Below are 10,589 nucleotides of genomic sequence, written 5' to 3'. Positions count from 1 at the left end.
ACTGTCGCGTCCATAACCCTCTTCTGGCAGAAATGGACAGCGCACTTACTCTTGATGCCAGAGTGCAAATATCCCTCTGTGCATCTCGCATATATAGAAATGCATCCTTTAAATGCTCTATAGTCAATAATATATTGTCCCTGTCCAGGGTATCAATATTTTCAGTCAGGGAATCCGACCAAGCCACCCCAGCACTGCACATCCAGGCTGAGGCGATTGCTGGTCTCAGTATAACACCAGTATGTGTGTATATACTTTTTAGGATATTTTCCAGCTTCCTATCAGCTGGCTCCTTGAGGGCGGCCGTATCCGGAGACGGTAGTGCCACCTGTTTAGACAAGCGTGTGAGCGCCTTATCTACCCTAGGGGGTGTTTCCCAACGCGCCCTAACCTCTGGCGGGAAAGGGTATAATGCCAATAATTTTTTAGAAATTAGCAGTTTTTTATCGGGGGAAACCCACGCTTCATCACACACCTCATTTAATTCATCTGATTCAGGAAAAACTACGGGTAGTTTTTTCACACCCCACATAATACCCTTTTTTGTGGTACTTGTAGTATCAGAAATGTTCAAAACCTCCTTCATTGCCGTGATCATATAACGTGTGGCCCTACTGGAAAATACGTTTGTTTCCTCACCGTCGACACTGGAGTCAGTGTCCGTGTCTGGGTCTGTGTCGACCATCTGAGGTAACGGGCGCTTTAGAGCCCCTGACGGTGTTTGAGACGCCTGGACAGGTATTAACTGTTTTTCCGGCTGTCTCATGTCGTCAACAGTCTTTTGTACAGTGCTGACGCTATCACGTAATTCCTTCCATACGACCATCCAGTCAGGTGTCGACTCCCTAGGGGGTGACATCACTATTACAGGCAATTGCTCCGCCTCCATACCATTTTCCTCCTCATACATGTCGACACAACGTACCGACACACAGCACACACACAGGGAATGCTCTGATAGAGGACAGGACCCCACTAGCCCTTTGGGGAGACAGAGGGAGAGTTTGCCAGCACACACCAGAGCGCTATATATATATACAGGGATAACCTTATATAAGTGTTTTTCCCTTATATAGCTGCTGTATTATTAATCTGCCAAATTTAGTGCCCCCCCTCTCTTGTTTTACCCTGTTTCTGTAGTGCATGACTGCAGGGGAGAGCCAGGGAGCTTCCCTCCAACGGAGCTGTGAGGGAAAATGGCGCTTGTGTGCTGAGGAGATAGGCTCCGCCCCCTTTTCGGCGGCCTTTCTCCCGCTTTTTTAAGGAAAAAACTGGCAGGGGTTAAATACATCCATATAGCCCAGGAGCTATATGTGATGTATTTTTAGCCATCTAAGGTATTTTTATTGCGTCTCAGGGCGCCCCCCAGCGCCCTGCACCCTCAGTGACCGGAGTGTGAAGTGTGCTGAGAGCAATGGCGCACAGCTGCGGTGCTGTGCGCTACCTTATTGAAGACAGGACGTCTTCTGCCGCCGATTTCCCAGACCTCTTCAGTCTTCTGGCTCTGTAAGGGGGCCGGCGGCGCGGCTCTGGGACCCATCCATGGCTGGGCCTGTGATCGTCCCTCTGGAGCTAATGTCCAGTAGCCTAAGAAGCCCAATCCACTCTGCACGCAGGTGAGTTCGCTTCTTCTCCCCTTAATCCCTCGGTGCAGTGAGCCTGTTGCCAGCAGGTCTCACTGAAAATAAAAAACCTAAAACTAAACTTTTCACTATGCAGCTCAGGAGAGCCACCTAGTGTGCACCATTCTCGTTCGGGCACAAAAATCTAACTAACTGAGGCTTGGAGGGGGGTCATGGGGGGAGGAGCCAGTGCACACCAGGTAGTCCTAAAGCTTTTACTTTTGTGCCCAGTCTCCTGCGGAGCCGCTGTTCCCCATGGTCCTTACGGAGTCCCCAGCATCCACTTAGGACGTTAGAGAAAATGAATTATTTTAATTTACCCTATTGTTGTTGTTGGTACACAATTTTAAAATGTTCCAACATGCATTTAGTCCATTATACGTTAGATTTTTTATTAATCTGTGCTCCCTTATTTTTCATACTATGGGATCTAATTGTCAAATACATATTTGCCTTATATTTTGTGGAAATGTCTGTTTCCACAATATTAAGAGACAGATTAGTATTGGAGCTATTACCAATAGGTTAAAGCAGTAAATATTGAAGATATGTCCTACTTTAACCAAATGATTGCTCAGTACTGTTACACCCCATCATTTTCTACGAGGACAGTAAACTGCAGAAATCTACCAAGCTCCAAAAAGCATTCAGTGTTTGTCCCCGACACCCAGGGCTGGTTCTTGCTCTTGTTGCGCACCGGGCAATACTATAGGGGCGTGGCTTCACCCGGGGCGTGGTCAGTTACGCCCCCATTTGTGTCCCCTGTAGCGCTGCTGGAAGAGAATAAAAAAAAAGTATACTTACTATCCCCGTTCCTGTTTCCAGACCGCTGCAGAAAGCCGCCGGCACCGCTCCTCTCCTCGGATCAGCATAGACACTAGAGGTCAATTGCCACAATGCTGTGCGGTGCGCAATGATGTCATCGCGCACCGCACAACAAAGGTCCCCTCCACGAAGGGAAACTAGACGCGTAGCGTCTGGTTCCCTTCACAGCGGAGGACCAGCGGGGGGACACAGCGGCGGGGGGTACAGTAGCGGATCTTGCCACGGTGCGGTGCCCTCCGGAAGGCGCCGGTGCCCTCCGGAAGGCGGCGCCCCGGGCAAAAGTCCTGCTTGCCCGTGGCAAGTTCCGCTACTGCCGACACCTATAAGTTATCTTATTGGTGGAAGTGTTGTTTTGGATCCCTTCCCAGTAGCCTGTATTTGTACACGAGTGACCCAATGGCCACATATGTGCAGTAGGTGAGCCTGATCCAAACCCAACAATAAAGTAATAGCATAAGCTGTCATTTTACTCTTCATTCTTCACAGGTACTTACTGAAGCCATTATCCCAGCAAGAGCTTTTTCATACATAGGCACTGCGATAGGCAGCAATACGCATTCTGGGCTGAATTGCAGAAGGGCTTTATAAAAACCTACTTTCCTGTATTTCTCAGGTTTATATAGTATATTGCATATCTTTTATGCTGAAAAGTAAATTTAAATTACAAGTTGGGTTATATAAAAAAACATACTCATAAGATATGTGAATATTATTATTAACACTTTCTTACAGAGCGCAGCATATTCTGTTGCACTTTAAAATTGTAACAACAGTATTAGAACAAAACTGGGTAATAACAGACAGACATAGAAGTAGAAGGCCCTGCTCGCAATCTTACAATCTAAAGGGAAATAGGCATTGATACACAAGGATAGGTGGGTGTGATACAGAAGATAGACATTATAAAGGTTGACAGTCATTAGGTCAACAGCATTAGGTCGACAGTCAAAAAAAGTTGACAGGGTCAAAAGGTCGGCACGAAAAAGGTTGACCCAAAAGAGGTCTAAGATATTTTGTGTTTTTAAACATATTCCACCCAAATTTGTGAGATGCCTCCCCTTGCAGGCTCTCTTTACTCGCCATGCTTCAGGCTCATTGGCTCGCTCCACTCCACTTCGCTCGACACAAGGTTACGAAGGGTAATAGTTTGTGACATGGATAATAAATGCAGCAAAAGTTGTAAAAACATGAAAAACATAAAAAAACATGTCTACCTTTTTACCCTGTTGACCCTGACCTTTTGAACCCTGTTTACCTGTTCACTGTTGACCCTATGGTGTCGACCTATTGACTTGTCGACCTTGTAACTGGATTCCAGATAGGTGCTATCTATTGCATAATGGTCCAGCCATATTGCAGAGTTTCTTAGTAGGTTGTATGATATGGTCACACAGCAATGTTGGCCTGGGGTCAAACTAAAGAAAAAGAAAATAGTATATGTGAGGATGTGTAGACAATACAAAGGGGATGTAATTAGATATAAATATTAATGAAGGTTATGTTGGCGGTTCTGCAATTTGATAAGCTTGCCTGGGTTTTCAGGGAACACGTGAAGGTTTGTAAACTAGAGGAGAGTCTTATTGGGCATGAGAGGGCATACCGCAGAGTGGGTGCAGCCCAAAGGAAGTCTTGCAATCATGAATGGGAGTGAATAATGAGTGAGGATGAGACGTAGATCTTATGAAGAGCGAAGAGGTCGGTTTGGGAGATATTTTGAGATAAGTTAAGAGATGTATGTTGGTGTAGCTTGAATAATGGCTTGTGAGTGAGTAAAATTATTTTATATTGAATGTGGTAGAATACAGATAACCAATAGAGGGACTGACAGAGTGAATCCGCATATGATGAACATCTACCAAGGAAGATTAGCCTTACAGCTGCATTCGGAATGGATTGTAGTGGTGAGTCTCTTTTTGGTAAGGCAAGTAATTAGACTATTGCAATAATTAATGCGGGAGATAATGAGAGCATGGATTAGAGTTTTTGCAGTGTCTTGTGTAATATATGGTCGTATTTTGGGTATGTTTCTAAGATGCATGTAACATGATTTTGGGACATTTTGAATGTAGGGAACAAAGGACAGTTCAGAGTCAAGCATGACACCTAGGCAGCGAGCTTGTGGGGTAGGATTGATTGTTGAGTTCTCAACATAGATAGAGATATCAGACAGGTACTTATCCGTCATGCAATACCATCAGGAAGGCATCTGATTGGCTCCAAATTTATTCTGCAGAAGAACAACAACCCCAAACATACAGCCAATGTCATTAAGAACTATCTTCAGTGTAAAGAAGAACAAGGAGTCCTGGAAGTAATGATATGGCCTTCCAAAGCCCTGATCTAAACATTGATAAAGGTAACCCCAGGACAGGGCACCCCTCGCTGATCCAAGCTCAAACACACACTCAATCGGTCAGCATCAGGTTCATTCATGGCTGCAGCCAGTTACCAGTTAAATAAAGAGAGTGAAGTAGGAAATAGCAGAAGCAGCTTTTATTTCCTGGAAACAGCATATTATGAAGGAATACATATTTGCATACAGTGTCGTAATTTCCTTACACAAAGCTTAATCCTATTGGTTAATAAAACTCCTATCTTATACGTAATATATTTGCCAACGTCTATATTTTTTATACTGTATGTGCTTTTAAATGGGTTAGTTAGGGGAATTTTGCTAAAAGTGAGACATGCTATGTTTAGTTATGTTTTCACACCTTCCATACCGCAAACTACTGGACACCTGTGAAGTCTATATGTCTAGCTGCTGACATTTATATTTTACTCAGAAAAGTAATAAAAATAGATCATAAGAAGGTTTCAATATAGTTCACTCAAAGTGCAACGCCTTGCAGTTCATTCCAATATCAACTCTGATCTGATAAACAATTATAAACAGCTTAGCAATATGGAGTTTATGAACAAAGATGGTTTCCATCTTTATCAATTTCCCCTCTTTGTTTACAATTTTTACCTCTATTCTACCCTTCCTTTACCTGGCCATGGATTCTATAGGGACACCTACTTTTACATCAAGTGTGCCTTAAGGGCACTCGAGACATGGGCTAATCCATTCAACACCCCTATACTCATGCAGAATCAATGTTCCCTATTCTCTTATCCCTAACTTTTAAATTATTATAAGAGTTCATAAATTAGAGGTATCTTCTGAAGATGGAATCATTATAATGTCCATAGTCCTTGCTCAATAGTCCTTGAAAGTCTTTTTGACTCAACATTGTGACAGCAAAGTTCATTAGATTACGTCATCATAACAGTAGGGAAAGCTGGAAGCTTCTGTGTATCTGGTATGGCAGGTCTCACAGTAGAAGAATGTGGAATTGTATATTATAGCTCTTTCAATAAGTTTCATATAAATTGGTTGCGGTTTAGCAGTTTCAGCAATACCTTAGGTAGAAAAACATTTTAGTGTCAGTATCCACATAATAAGCCTTACAATAAAATATGCAATTAATAGCAAAACAAGTCCCTTAGCAACAATAGATAATATTCCTGAAAAGCAATTGGTTGTATAGTGTTTATAAAACCAAGAAAAGAAAGAATCTGGAAATACACTGGTATAATTATGATTAGTAGCGAACTGATTTTTCAACTGTATTACTTCATTCATCTTTTCATCAATAATATCTTCTGGGCTAGTATAATTTATTAAATAAGTACAACATTTTACTTCATACATGGTCTGCAAAGTGACATACTAGCCTGCAGATACAGTAAACAATTGGTGACAACTGTTTATATTGGTCCTGTTTTACATTTAATGACCAGCATCTTTTATGCCTATATGTCTTTACCTGGGTAATTGTTGACATCCTATGTGTAGATTTCAGGTGGAGTAAGGGTAGTTAGTTGTGTATATATATTCCTTTTTGTTTTGTTATTTTTGCAACCTTTTCTGGGTTATGTAAAGCACAAGTTGCACACCCTGCATCATAAGCCTGTGCTGCTTGTGTGAAACCTGGTGCCACCCAATGCTGGTTCAGAATCCTCACCACTGCATCTCTTGATTGGTGAGTTTTTTTATGCAATATTTGTGCTAAGACTGGGTAAAGTGAGAGTGGTAAACAGATACGGTTTTCCACCATCCATCTGTCACCGTGTATTCGCCCACCTAATTTTTCCCAATCCTTTTTCTCCTTGCCTAAGGCCTGTGCTTGTAATTTGCACAATAACTGTAAGTCTAATGACTCTGGTGTGACAGTTAACATCACCTGAGTGTCTGGCAGAGGCTGGACTGCTGCAGCTTTTGCAGCCTGATCAGCTAGAGCGTTTCCTCTGATCTCTGCAGTATCCTCTTTAGTGTGCGCTTTGACCTTTATAACGGCTAATTTTTTTGGCAATTGAAGGCAGCAAATAATGCCCTAATACAGTCTGCATGTTTTATTGGTTTTCCTGAAGAGCCTATAAAATCTCTGCTTTTCCAGATAACCACATAGTCATGAGCAATACCAAAGCAGTACCTTGAGTCTGTATAAACGTTAACTGTTTGACCTTCAGCATAAATACAGGCTGCTATCAGTGCCCTAAGTTCTGCCTCCTGAGCTGAACTACCTGATGGCAAGGGTTCCTGTATTAAGATGTCTGTTTCTGTGGTAACTGCAAAACCTGTATGCGGTTCCCCATCCACATAGTACCTGGAGCCATCCACAAATAAATGTAAATCTGCATTTAGTAGAGGATGTTCCTGTATGTCTGGTGTACTTGCGGCTTCAAGGGTCATTAACTCTATACAATCATGTTCTTGATCGTGTGTAGAAATTGAAAAATTTGATTGGTTTTCTGTGCCTGTCATTTCATCATCACTCGCACCATTCCCCTCTTTTGAAACCAGCGGCAATAATGTAGCTGGGTTCAAAGAAGTACAACGTTTGATAGTGACATTGGATGGTGTAAGCAATGCTACTTTATATTTGGTTAGTCTAGCAGCAGATAAATGTTTAGTCTGCGCTTGGTTCAGAATTTCAGTCACTGAGTGAGGCACCTGTACAGTTAAGGGATGACCCAGAACAATATCGGCAGCCTTGTCTAACAGTAACGCTGCTGCTGCTACTGACTTGACACATGTTGGTGCTGCCCGTATGACTGGAGAGCCTGATGGAGCTGTCTTGAGTCACGTCCAATGGTCAGGAGCAGTGTTCCCTTACGCGTTTCGACGCTCCAGGCAGCTTTCTCAAAGGGATTACCCACCCAGGACCACCCATCTTCATGCTATTTGTGAACCAGGATCCCGAATCCAACTTGGTCTAAGTAAGGAAAATTTTCCAGGATTCACTTTTAAACGGAACACAGTGTGCTGGACATTAAAGTGTCAAATAAAAACGAACTGTGAACCAGAATCCACTCTACAGATAAAGACCTTGATCCGGATCCATGCATTGGAACACCTGATGGGTAACTAATCAAACTGGTCCTTGTGAAAAATTAGACCTGCTGTCCAAACAATATCATATGGACTTTTGCCTAGATAAGGTCATTGCTGAGGAGTCTATTATATGTCCATAAATTGGTCTATGAGCAATTTTTACAATTTTATATATATTTGATTATCAGTCTGTTTTAATGAATAAATTTATATATCATTAGCATCAGTTGTATTAGCGCTGTAATTCACTTTTATTTGTTTCTTTTGTTCTGGAGATTGACTCTCCATTTATAGCGGCTAGGAAAAACCACTCATTTTGGCGCCTCACATTATATACTTGATATATAATTTTTTGCATCATATAACACTTGTAGTTTCTGTGATGCGCCTACAATCCACTTTTTGCAATAAGTGATTAGTCCTAAAAGGATATGAGTTGTTTACATGTTTGAGGAGGTTTAACTTTTGAAATAATTTTCCTCCTTTTTGTAGTGATATGCTTACTATAAGCAGAAATGCAGTGTTCTAGAAATTGTACTTTGTCTTGTGCATATTGTAACTTATTTCTATGTACCTTACATTTCTTTTTATATAGGAATAGCAATAAGGGTTGACATTTGGGTTCTATTTAAAAATACCTTACACTTGTTGTTCTTTTGATGGCATCATATAAAACTTAGTTTTCTGTGATGCCCTTGGAATGTATTTTGTACAATAGGTGATTAATTTTAGAAATGACTTAAGCTGTTGTAAGGTGCGTCATAGAGATATTTCTAAAATAAACCTTCCTCCTTTACTGTTATATGCCGAGCATCAGCAGTAATGCAATGTTAATGTATGTTCACCTAACATCTTTCAGAGGTATCATTTATGCATTGTTACAGTTTACAGTTACAATTTTGATTTTATACCATGTAAATGTAATTTTATCATGAGGGCAGACTGCTATCTTAGGGGTATGGACTATGACTACAGTTCTGCCCACTTCTCATACCTAGTTTACTTCATCACTTGGCCCCGCCCCTTGTAATAGTTACCCAAACACTTTCTGATTCTCTGACATTTCATTACACACTGTAACTGGAACAGTAACAAGCTGTACATTAAAGAAAATAATTTCTTACATCTGTAACATGTTTCTAATTATTTACCTATGAACTTTTACTCTGTTAGACACAGAGATATTAATTTTACTGTGGAGATTTGTTAAATGCAAATATATGTCATATTTGTAGTCTTATGACAGCCCTTTGCTATTGGCTGGGGCAATATTTATTTGGCCACAACACATTTCATTATACTTATCCAAAACTTTATATTAAGAGAATACTATTTTACACACACAAATGAAACACTGAGAGTGAGCCAGCACTCTCCCAACTCCGAACAGGGTTAGCTGGAGTTTAATCATAAACCATTACATAATACATACATACATACATACATACATACATACATACATAATACACTATATCACACACTTCCATTGAAGTCTACAAGTCATTTGTAGCCACTGATTCAATACATATTTACCAATGTAATTTACAGACTATATATTTTGCTATTCTGTGGCACAAAATGACAGAAACGTGCAAACACACTGACTACAATTCATGAATAATCTTTTTACACAATTTGATAAGCATGCAGTTTCAGAGACAAAAGCAGCCTGAAACTGAGACCTTTGGACCCCAGTTTTACCTAATGACGGACCAGACCAGCCCACATGGGAAGGCAAAAAGGAGTAAAGAATAGATTACCCACCAGCTGGTTTTATGTTTGCATTTCCATGCCACCTGAGTCCAATTGTCCATCACTAAGCAGGATCCAGAAAACTCATAACCCTTTTTGGATTTTATTTTTAGGTTTAAATTATTTTTACTTTTCTTACATGTCTAATGAACTCCATAAATTGTTGTTTAACATCAGGGAGTTCTGTAACTGTTGTTATGTTAACAGTTCTGAATTTGTTTATACCATGTAGTGGTTCAGAACAACTTTGGGCGCGCTGGATTAAGTCCGTCAGCGGCTACACCAGGTGTGACAGTATCTTATGTGCACACCGGATATAGTCCGCAGGGACCAAATCCTTAAGTAAATTATACACTGGAGGTGCAGATGCCAAACTTGAGACCATACATAAATTTTTCGTAGGAGACAATTTTGGTCTCTTGACATTACATGCTGTACAATTTTTAGTCTACCAATGTATGAGTCTGGGGCATGCACATCTTCGGGTATAATTAGTAGGTCTTTTATTTTATTTTTTAACACTGGCAACCATTTACTGATTAACTTTTTAGATTTAACAGATTTCCTAACATTTGGTTCTTTACAGGGCTTACATTTATAGGACCAAGGTGTTTGACTAATTGGACATAGTGTATCATTTGGTGGGTTACAATGTCTACAATTTGGACATGCCCAGTAACGATACCCTTTGGTTATCTTGGGACCTTTTACATCTAATTGTTCCCTGTCCAAATATGTCTGCATCTTCAAAATCATCCATATTAATTAGAGCCATTTGTTCTTGAGTTTGTCCTAACTTTTTTAACTTTTCTCATACTGAAGTAATTTACCTGTTTTAATTTACAAATCAAGACTCTGTTCCAGATTATTATCCTTCACATATCTCCCATAGGTTACTCTAATTTGTTTCAACCTATCCGGGTCTAGAGTGCCATTAGTAGTTACTTTTGCCCATTGAAACAATCGTCTCATACCCTTCAAGCATTGCTCACCATGTACATTCTTCATAA

The 10,589-nt window shown here is 40.6% G+C and overlaps 1 long non-coding RNA gene across 1 annotated transcript in view; it reads right to left on the bottom strand.

Moving 5' to 3' along the window:
- Positions 1-4,925: 4,925 nt before the first annotated feature.
- The window catches only part of LOC134927530 (uncharacterized), a 103,017-nt gene continuing 97,353 nt past the window's right edge, over positions 4,926-10,589 (bottom strand). Inside the window, exon 2 of the long non-coding RNA XR_010177669.1 lies at positions 4,926-5,852. This is a non-coding gene — a long non-coding RNA (uncharacterized LOC134927530). The remainder of the gene's footprint in view (positions 5,853-10,589) is intronic.

Source organism: Pseudophryne corroboree, chromosome 5 (genome assembly GCF_028390025.1).
Source record: "Pseudophryne corroboree isolate aPseCor3 chromosome 5, aPseCor3.hap2, whole genome shotgun sequence".
NCBI lineage: Eukaryota > Metazoa > Chordata > Amphibia > Anura > Myobatrachidae > Pseudophryne > Pseudophryne corroboree.
This window is presented reverse-complemented; position numbering and strand designations above follow the sequence as displayed.